Source organism: Amblyomma maculatum, chromosome 6 (genome assembly GCF_055883805.1).
Source record: "Amblyomma maculatum isolate TAMU_Amacu chromosome 6, ASM5588380v1, whole genome shotgun sequence".
NCBI classification, from domain to species: domain Eukaryota; kingdom Metazoa; phylum Arthropoda; class Arachnida; order Ixodida; family Ixodidae; genus Amblyomma; species Amblyomma maculatum.
The window spans coordinates 150644615-150655769 of record NC_139349.1 but is presented as its reverse complement, the minus strand read 5'-3'; the positions used below and the strand labels follow the sequence as shown (position 1 = coordinate 150655769).

The window sequence follows — 11155 nt, the reverse complement described above, 5'->3', positions numbered from 1 at the left end:
TTCTTGGAAAGGTGATCAGTTTGTTTGGAGGAAGAAGCCATAAATAATGTATGATGTTCGGCCGCGGCGCCAGCCACCCACCATGGAGCTCAACAAGGGGACGGGGCAGGAACTGATAGGCAAGTCCTGTCTACGTTAGCTGTACACCGTAACTATAACCTAATATGGCGTAGCTCAGGGTAGTCGGCCACAAAAGGTTAACCCTCACAGCCTAGAAGTAAGGAAAAACCAAGGAAAGAGTAGATGGCAGGAGAGTTGTAGGATAGAAGATAGGAACGTGAAAGATGCAGGGTAGGATAGGAAAAGGCGATTGCCGGTTTCCCCCGGGTGGGTCAGCCCGGAGGTGCCGTCTATGGGAAGCGTGGGTCAAAGTGGTGTGCTGCCTCCGCCGAGGGGCCTTAAAGGTCGAAACACTCGGCATCGGCTGAACCACTAGGATCCCCATTTCCCCAGACACGACGATGCCACGCACGGCTAAGTGTGGGTGCTCGGGGTCCTTGGTGTCGCACAAAACACGCAAGCACCTGGTTTAACAGGTGCCCCCTGCGGGCGTGCTGCTTTTAGGAACAGGTGAATGTAGAGAAGGTGGCACAGTGTTTTAAAAAATGTTGGTTGGGTCATTCCGGTTCTGCACTTCAAGCCTTGACAAATCTCGGAGAAAAAATTCCTATGTGTACACAAATAGGTTTTTCGGTCGAATTGTAAAAATCATCTTGCTTTCCAGTAATTCTTAGAGTGAACTGAAAAGTTAAAGTATGCAATAATGTCCTGACTATAAAGCACGCAACGTGTAGCACTGTCCCCCTGGATATGAATTTGCATTTTTGGAGGCAGAGCCTAGCTCACAAGATTGCATTGTTGCTGCCGAGTCTCTAACAAAGTGCATATGCCTGGATGATGCCAAGTCTCTCTACTTGTGTGTAGTGCATGAAAATCAAATGCTGGAGTCTGTGTGATTGCATATTAATTTCGTTTAGTTCTGGCTTGGTTTGGTTTATTCTGAAGGATCTGAGATATCGGTGACTGTGGACCTCAGTTGGTGTGCTAAATTTTGGGATTCCCTAGCACACCTTCATGGATCACTGCCTTGTCGTGGCGGAGGGGCTTGCGAAACTCGATGAAGTCATGAGCTCTGCTGTGTAGGGCCACCCAAGATGTACAGGTCACGGCAGAGAGTTCTGACAAAATGTGATTTACTGGAGAAGGTAATGGCAACCCACTCCACTATTTCCTGCCAAGAAAACATATGGCCAGTCACAATACCATTAATGATATGGCGCCGGAAGATGAGCCCCCCCCAGGTTGGAAGGCGTCCCACATGTTATTGGGGATGAACAAAGGGCGATTCCTAGTATCTCCAGGACGAATCAGGCGGCTGGGCTAAAGCCAAAAGGACGCTCAGTTATGGATGTGTCGGGAAGCGACCGGAAAGTCCGATGTTGTAAGGAGATGTATCACATAGCAACATGGAGTGTAAGATCTATGACGCAAGGTAAACTGGATGTCGTCAAGTGAGAAATGGACAGATTGAACATTGATATCTCTGGTATTAGCGAGCTCAAGTGGACCGGAATGGGAGAATTTAACTCCGGCGAACATTGTCTTTTATTGCGGGCACGAATCCAAGAGAAGGAATAGGGTCGCTCTCATAGTAAACAGAAGAATGGGCAAAGCAGCGTTGGGGTACAACCCCCAAAATGACCGAATGATTCCACTACCGATCCAAGGTCACCCTTTCAACATAACAGTTATCCGAGTCTATGCACCGACCACTACTACTGAAGAAGCTGACGTTGAGAGATTTTATGCGGACCTACAATGCCTTTTAGACCGCACCCCATCATCAGACGTTGTTCTCATAGGAGACTGCAATGCTAAGGTCGGGAGTGCAGAAATATCCGGAATTACAGGCAAGTTCGGTCTTGGCGAGCCAAATGAAGCTGGGCAGAGGCTAGTAGAGTTTTGTCAAGAAAACAACCTGACCATAGCGAATATTCATTTTCAACAGAACAAGAGGCGCCTGTACACATGGACTTCACCGGACGGTCTGTACAGGAATCAGATCGATTATATTCTTTGCCGGCAGAGATGGAGAAGCGCTATACAAGCAGTAACAACAAGGCCTGGGGCCGATTGTGGCACCGATCATCAGCTTTTTGTTGCCAAAACTAGGCTTCGATTGAGGAAAATGCAGAAAACTAGAAGGCCTTTCAGGTATGATCTGGATCAAATTCCATTAGAGTATGATGTGGAAGTGAGGAATCGATTTCAAGAATTAGATCTAGAAAACAGAGAGCCCGAAGAGATGTGGACTGATGTTAGTGATATAATACAAGAAGTTGCTACTAAGGTAGTTCCAAAGCAAAAGAAATGCAAGAAAGCAAACTGGTTATCTGAAGAGGCTTTGCAAATTGCTGAGGAAAGGAGGATGGCAAAAGTAATGGGGAAAAGAGAAAGATACAAGGCTCTCAATGCAGATTCTCATAAAATAGCAAGGAGAGATAAGAATGCCTTCCTGAATATACAGTGCCAAGCAGTTGAGGACAACAGCCAATTAAGGAACACAAGAGCTCTGTATAAGACAATCACAGATATCAAAGGAAGCTTCTGTGCTAAGCTGGGCGTGATAAAGGACAAATGAGGCAAGGACCTCACTGAAGCCTGAGAGATAAAGAAGAGGTGGCAGGAATACATAGAACTGTACAAGTACCCGAATGTGCAAACCCAACATAAGACGGTTGTGATTACTGATTTCGAGCCTTGCATCCTGAAGAGTGAAGTTGAATGGGCCTTAGCCAGCCTTGCTAAGAACAAAGCTAGCGGAATTGATGGCATTCCAGCTGAGTTGCTTCAAAATGTCAACCATGATGCTGTTAACATTATGCATACATTATGCCAGAAGATTTAGACAAACCTGCAGTGGTCACAGGATTGGAGGAGGTCCGTTTACGTCCCCATTCCAAAGAAAGGCAGTGCCAAAGATTGATCCAACTACCGCACGATCGCGCTTATTTCGCATGCTAGCAAGGTGATGTTGAAAATCCTCCAAGGTAGGCTGCAGCAGTATGTAGATCGGGAGCTTCCGGACGTGCAAGCTGGGTTTTGCAAAGGCAGAGGAACTAGAGACCAAATTGCCAACCTTCGCTGGATCATGGAAAAAGCAATAGAGTTCCAAAAACCCATCTACTTCTGCTTTATTGATTATGCGACAGCGTTTGACTGCGTAGATCACAGCAGATTGTGGCAAGCTCTCCAAGAGATGGGAGTTCCAATTCACCTCATCTGTCTCCTCAGGAACCTGTATGAAGGACAAGAGGCGACAGTCGGAACTTCGCATGGTCTTACTGATTGGTTTCCGATTGAGAAAGGAGTGAGGCAAGGCTGCATACTGTCGCCCTGCCTATTTAACCTATATGCAGAGTGCATCATGAGGAAGGCCGGTCTGGACGAGTCTTCAGCTGGAGTGATGATTGCTGGAAAACGTATCAACAACCTTAGATATGCGGATGATACCACTTTAATGGCAGAAAGTGAAGTGGAACTCAACCCACTGAGCACAGAATATCTTGTAGCTGTCTTGATATGTCTATATTGGTCACATATATCTTGAGCTATCAAAGACATCTACAAGACGTCGCTTGGTGCTAGTCTAGAAGACATCATCGGCAAGATGTCTGGAATCTGTCTAGTGCAGAATTTTTATGTCTTCAGCTACGCAAGACAGTTATTAGCCGGCTTACGCCAGATGTCTTCTAGAGTTCTGCTTCAGAAGTCTACCATACTTCCTAACAAGACGTTTCAGGGTCACATATGCGCCTATAGTGCAATATGTACACAATTTAACTGGACGACACTGTTCTGCATACTCTAAGTATAAACTGTCGAAGGTTTGTTCTAGCAATTTTTCAGCTTGCAAAATACTGTATCTAAAGTGCCTGCGCTTTTGAATTAAGCATGCAATTTGGGCTGTTTCCAGCATGCAGGACCAATATGACACCAAGAAATGCTGTTTAGGCGATGGGTATCTGAACATAATGTACAAAAGCCGCTGACACCTTCATTTCTGCAGCCGATAGCCACACGCGTACTGTGTTCGACCTCGCTGGGCGCAGTCCAGTCCGCCGGAAGACTCCAAACTCCGAGTGTTCACAACGACAAAGTAAGCTAGCGATGTATCCGTGTGTGATAAAAGCCAGTAGTTCGCACAGAGGAAAGATTTGCTGCGCCGATGTTAATACGGAACGCCAGCTATGCACGATCAGCCATTCCCAAACTTCGCGCGCCGTGGCCTTTTCGCACCCCTCCTCTTTACAGCGAGATAGAAAATAGTGCGCCAAAATATTACGCAAGACGCAGGTTGTATTTACCGTTTTGAAACAAATACGTCATAAGCAACAGTTACATTTTACTTGTATAGCTTTTTTCATGAAATATATTTCAGATTTCAATTGTTTTCAAAGTTATTGTATCAATGCGCTGCTCGGCGGCTGGTCATTTCAAATTTTCGTCGTGTCTAGTCGTGTCTGCACGTTAGGCCGTTAGTTTGTGACTGTGAAAATGTATCCCGCACAGCGGCTGCTACTTCTGGCTGCAAGGCAAGCTTCGCTGGGTGAGTAAGAAATTGTTTCTTCTAAATGAGTCACTTAATGGAGCAGTAAAGTGACTGAGTGTTTTCTTTTTCCGATAAAAATGCTGCAAGGACCGTTGTTTGCATCCGCCAGCGCAAGCTGTATGGGCGAGCAAGATAGCGCGCGCGGACCGTTTAGTCAGTACGAAAGGCGGTGTTTTATGGCGCATCTACAGTTTTGTGCATGCAGGAAGGTTTTTCGCTTGTAATTCCACTCGCCGCGTTTCGTGAACTGCGATTGGCGGCGGAACCTCGCGATGTAATTCTTCAAAATGAGCTTGGCGATCCGACGTCTTTCATTGATTGCCGCTGGTTCTAACACTTTCCCAGGAAACACAACTGAGCACGAAAGTCTGCAGTCTTAGTGTGGCCTTCACTCTGCAGCAAGATACAGAAAATACGCACCGTCGAGTGGAAGCCGTGCATTGTTTGTCAGCCTGCAGAGCTCTATACGCGCTAAGTTATGCCGCGGTTGCGAAAAAGAAAGAGAACTATCTCAATAAGCCGCCTTAGAGGGGAGGGTAAGGTGCATTCTGGCCACAGCGACTCTCCCAACTGCTAGCAAAATACTCTCGGCCTGTTCACAGGCACAAGTTGAAACACATAGCGAAATAGGAACGGCGTACAAACATTCTGCAGTGATTTAATTTTAATAGTTCATAAAATGTTTACAGTCAGCCATTACATTGCCGTGATTAAGTGATTTTACATTTTCATATAGTCAGAAAGCACGATTTAGTTCTTTTTAAGTTCCTGAACTGCATGCTGTGCGATGTGCTGGTGCTCTATTTGATTTGGTCCTCAGGTTTTCTGTTTTTATTGGCGGAAATGTTTTAAGAAATTAAGCTTCAGTTGAATTGGTACAGAAAGAAATCGAAAGCAAATCTTTCGGACGGACCTCATATAACGAAAAGCCTATTATAATACACAAAAACATATCAATTTCATTTGTTTTCTTGCTTCAGGGCCAATAGACTCTTCCTATCCAGAACTGGGAAAAGAAAAGAGAGTACTGAATCATAACTTACTTTTAAGGCGTATAGAATGTAGCCATGTTATAAATGGGTTCAGTGTATGCCTTCTGGCTGTCCTCAACAACAAAGCTGTGACTCCACGCAAACCTTTTGATAGCATATGGACTCCTCCCGAACTGAAGGTGTTTGGCATCAAAGGTGAAATACCTTCATTTAATTTCAGTTCAGTTCAGTCGTTCAGTCGTTCAGTCGTGTCCGACTCTTCGTGACCCTATGGACCATGTCACGCCACGCTTTCCGGTATCTCACTATCTTCCTAACATCACATAACTTCCTCTGCAGTGCCTCAAGGATGCCATCTAACCATCGCGTTCGCTGCCTACCCCTTCTCCGGCGACCCTCAACCTTTTCCAGCATCAAATCTTTCTCCAGCGACTCCTCTTTTCTCATCAGATGACCAAAGTAGCTGAGCTTTAACTTTAGAATTAATTAACTTAGAATTAACTTTAGAATTTAGAATTTAATGCTCTTTTTCACATTGTGCTGTTGTGTCTGTGTTTGGTGCTCTTGTTATTTTCTGTCTGCGCGAATTTTCATGTAAACAAAACACTTACCCAACAGCTCAAGCAAGTGAGCTATGCATTATTTTTTTTTGCTCTGGGTGCATGCTCACTGTTTAAAATGTTGCTTTCATTTGTTCAAGGAAAAACTGGTGATGCATACATACATAAGTACCTACATATGTACATGCATAGGTACATACATAGGTAATGCATCCATACATAGATACATGATACATAATTTATTTCTTCTCTACATATGTCGACTGAAACACTTGGCAAACCCAGAGGCAGGAACCTTACCTAGCATAGAAAGTGACTCTCAATAAAAAAAAAAAAAGAAATGTATAAATCAGGAAAATGGTGGTTCTCTTCAGGTGTGTCTGTTGGTGAAGACAAGAAAATGTTTTAGCCTTCGAGGTTTTCAAGGAGTTATTAATATACATATATTATACTCAGCACTATTTTGTGCTGCTAGTGCGTGTCTTGTTTAAACATATTTCTATTGTGACTCAGTACTCTCAACCTTATGTGACATATTTTGAGGTTAAATTCTTATCCTATGTTTTGTAGTCAGTGATTTGCTTTATTAAACTTCACAAGAAATCTTTAAAGCATTGGAACACCTTGCAGGTTGCCACCACCTCCACGGCTGCCTAGCAACTATCCTTTTCCTGTCTGTGCTGCAAACACAACTTAGCAATGAGGGCCACAGGACTGACATCTCACTGGGCAGTCGCGGGCTACTGACTGAATACACAGGTATGGTTTGACTGTGCCAAAAACTTAGATTGCCAACAGTGGGACTTTTTCCTTCAGTTTGTGAGCTCATATATCCAAATCGTGCTTTTGATTTTAATCCTGGCAGGTGTGACATGGAAAACCTTCAACACCAATGAAACTTAGTTTTGCCGACGTCACAAAAGAGTTGTTGGTGTTTGCCTTGTGACAAAGACCAAGTCCACATCTAAAGGCGCTGCACAGTCACCATGAACAGTGCCACAATAGCAAGCAGCTGGGATCAAGGCACCTTCTGTGCTCATTTACAACTCAAGTTTGAAGCTTTGTAATTTTGCAAAGGTAGGCCTCCAACAATTGACAGAGAGGAGCCTCCCAATCAATTGAGCCACAAAGGAATTCCCCCTTTCATGGCAGTAGGTGACAAAAAGAGGCAGTGCAGCTGGTGTTCAGTACCGATAAAGAAAAAGCTGCCCAGCCTAGTTAGCTGTGGACAAGGGCTGGAGTGGTACCAGTGTTGAGAACGATCTGATTGTAAGAAAAGCCTCCTTTGAGGGATATTCGCCCCTTCATTCTTAATTTGTAACTGACTGCAGTGGATCTGATAGCCCCGGAAGTTTTCTTTCTTATTTTTTTCAATTTTCTCTGCCCTCTTGGGTTGTACAGAATAACAGATGCACAACCCATGCCAGCTCCCTCATTTTACGATGCTTTCATGCCAGAATGTTGGCAGTGGTATTCAGACCTTGTTTTTTTTTCAATGCCTTTTCTCCATGCATAATAACAGTCTATTTAGCGTAAAACAGTCGCACACAAGACAGAGGACGCCATCAGCACTTACAACTGTTCAGCGGAAAGCAGCCGATATACATAGCCTACTCAGGTGATGCGCACGGGTACAAGGCAACATGGAAACAGCACCGTTTTGTCAAACTATGCGTGAGAAATTTTTCTTCAGTCTCATAAGAAAAACCAATTTGCTGCTGACACAGCTGTAACCTGCTTTTTTATATGAAGGGCTTCTAGTGTTTCATGAGCCGTTACCCACAGTTTTCACAATTGGTGCAAACCCTACGGTGCAAGAGAAGTCGCTCACCTTCATTGTTAATGTCTTTTGCATGTTCCCTAAGTTGGCCATTGACGCAGAATCCTGCTTGTGCAAAATAAGATTTTTCTACATGACAGTAGAATTTTATAGACGGTGTTGCACTTTACGGAATGCTGGCCATGTCTCTTCTGACAGCCGACCTGTTTGCTTTCGTAGCTTATGTGATGGCTTAGCTGAGCAAGCTTTCAGGGAGCAGAGGATACAATCTATACATTAAGCAGGTTTGAGCTGTGTCAGTGACACTCCAGCTTTTCTTTGAGGCTGAACAGATATTTATCATACCTTCTTTGATAAGATTGGTGCTGTTTTCCTGTTGCCTTGTACATGTGCACATCAGCAGTGAAAGCTATGCATTGACTGCTTTCCCCTAAATAAACAGTTGTACTTAGTACACGTGGTGTCTTCTTTCTTGTGTGTGTCTGTGTTATGCTAAATACCTTTTTTATTTCTGAAAACCAACTATCTCAGCAGTTAACTTCCTTCTTTTTATACCAGAAGAATGTGAAGAGCAGCACTGTGTGCAACACTGAATCTTATTCTCTCTTTTTTTTTGCTGTGCCTTCTGTACTCCTCGCAAGCTGTTTGCTGCACTACAAAAGGTAAGGGCAGTTTGTGCCATCATGGCTGGTTCATGCTGCCCTTATCTTTTGTAGTTCTGCAAACAGCTTTTGATATGGAATATAGGGGTTGGTATGTACAATGACAGGGATGCAAACCTTTTGCTCCTTCCTTTTTTTTTCCTTATGGTGCCTTCTAGTGTTTCTTGTAGAGTGATGTATGACCCTTACCTGCTACCTTTTCCTTAGCACTTTTTAGTTATGATAGTAGAATGTAACTATGACAGGCATGCAGCCATTGCATTTTTTTTCAGTGCATTCTAGTCATGCTAACAGGAACCTAGTCATGCTAACAGGAACAGCAGCAGTGAAGCAGTCTTGGCTTCTTTTTTGTAGTGTAGATTTTTAATGGATTTGATGTCGTGCCTATTGCTCAAGTGTTTGTGCAGTTTCTACAAGATGTATGTATGACCAGCATTTAGTTGGTGACATGCATGCACATATAGTATGAAATGCAACACGTGATGATGGTCCTTTGTGAAAGCGCCTTTTTCTGTATACTGAAGCCTTTTCATTCGAATTTGTTGCTTTGTTTTATTTTGTACAAACATTATGCAGATGGTTCGTTCAACCACTCAACCAGTTTTGTACACTTTTGCATACCTATCCCTGTTTATTTCTAGTCATTTTCTGTTCTTGTTTGGAGTATGGATGTTGTCAGTCTTTTGTAAACAGATCATTTTAAGCTTGGAGAGAACTGCATTATTATTTTGTCATTTTCATACCACTTGTGGTGTCTAGTTTCTGTGCTTGTAACTTCGTAGTGCATTGTTGAAAAAAAAATGAAATATATGATTTACACATTTTGTTTCCTAGCACTTTTTGTAGTTATTGCCGAATCTCCCAAAGAGCACCCAACCATGGCTGTCCACCGTACAGTGTGGCATGTTTTGTAACAAAGAATGTGTACAGTTCTCACTTACTGTTTGCAGTTTTAATGTCTGTGAGAATGAATGACAATGTGCATCATTCTTTACATGTCATCTGTTCATGAGTTGGCTCTTTCTGGTGTTTTCTTCCTTGGTACAATATTAGGCTTCAGAGAACCACATTTTTTCATTTGCATACTGTTGCTTGTGGCTTTCCTTGCTTTTAACATGCATGAGATTGTTTAAGTTGCCTATTTGCAATGTATAATGTTGAGGAAATAAAAGAGTTCTGTAGTTTACTCATCTCATTTTCTAGCATTGAGTGCAGTTACTACCAAACTTTCTAAAGAGCACCTGATGGCCATTAACAGTGAAATGTGGCACGCTTTGTAATAAAAACATACAGTTCTCATTACTAGACAACAGTTGTAGTGCGTGAGAATTAATGATTTACAATTGTACATCAGTTTAGCTTGCATCATAACTGAATGTATGAAAGAGCACTGTGGGTGTGTGACGGCAATGCAGCTTTAGTCGTAGTAGCATCTGATGAGACTATTTTTTGTCTGGCAGTGGTGTTGAAAACCTCTGCAAATACATAAGCATTTCAGACAGTTTTGCGAGAAATAGCAGGGAATAAATAATTTAGAGCATTGCAGGAGATTCTAGAGCTCATTTTATTCAGAATCTATTTTAATGATCTCTAGATGATGACTTGCAAGATGTCTTGCAGCTTAAAAAAGTGGGTGCATTAGCTGAGCTAGAAGGCAGCTACAAGAAGTACCAAGATATATAAAAACATCTTTCATATCTTGTCAAAGCATCTTTTAAATGACTATCCGCTGTCTTGGGTGCCACTTCAGATGTCTATAAGGTTACTTGTTTATCTTGGGCAAGGTGCCTTATAGCTATCTGCTAGACTGACTTACGTTTAGTAAGTTATTTGTCTTCCAGATATCTAGGAGATATCTTGCAAGACGTCTTGTTGGTTGGTTTGTGGGATTTAACGTCCCAAAGCAACTCAGGCTATGAGAGACGCCGTAGTGGAGGACTCCGGAAATTTCGACCACCTGGGGTTCTTTAACGTGCACTGACATCGCACAGCACACGGGCGCTTTTTGCTTTTCGCCTCCATCGAAAAGCGGCCGCCGAGGCCGGGATTCGATCCCGCATCCTTGGGAACAGTAGTCGAGCGCCGTAACCACTGCGCCACCCCGGCGGGGTGCAAGACGTCTTGTAGCCTAAAAAAGTGGGTGCATTAGCTGAGCTACAAGATCACTACAAGAAATATCAAGACGTCTGGCAATGTCTTGCATATCTTGTCGAGACATATTATATACGTTTAGTAGCCATCTCAGAGGTCTACTGAGACATCTATCGGGCATCTTGCTTGTCTTGGCAAGACAGTTTATAGCCGTCTCATAGATGGGTTGGTGTTTACTGGGAAGAGACTTCTGATGCGCGTACAAGAAGAGAGTGAGAAGTTTGGGCTTAAACTGAACATTAAAAAGACAAAGATCACGGCGCCTTGCCCTAACAAGTCCTGGAGCATCAAGGGACAAGAAGTGGAAGCTGTGACAGATTTTCTCTTCTTGGGCTCCAAGATTACCTAGAAAGGAGACTGCAGCCATGAAATTAGGAGGCGCCTGCTTCTGGGAAAGT

The 11155-nt window shown here is 43.4% G+C and overlaps 1 long non-coding RNA gene across 1 annotated transcript; it reads left to right on the top strand.

Annotated features, from left to right (window-relative positions):
* The first annotated feature begins 4547 nt into the window (after positions 1 to 4547).
* On the top strand, positions 4548 to 7428 carry LOC146187040 (uncharacterized). Its single transcript, XR_014708211.1, has 3 exons — positions 4548 to 4609; positions 6795 to 6923; positions 7030 to 7428. It is a non-coding gene; the product is annotated as an uncharacterized LOC146187040 (long non-coding RNA).
* The last annotated feature ends 3727 nt before the right edge of the window (positions 7429 to 11155 follow it).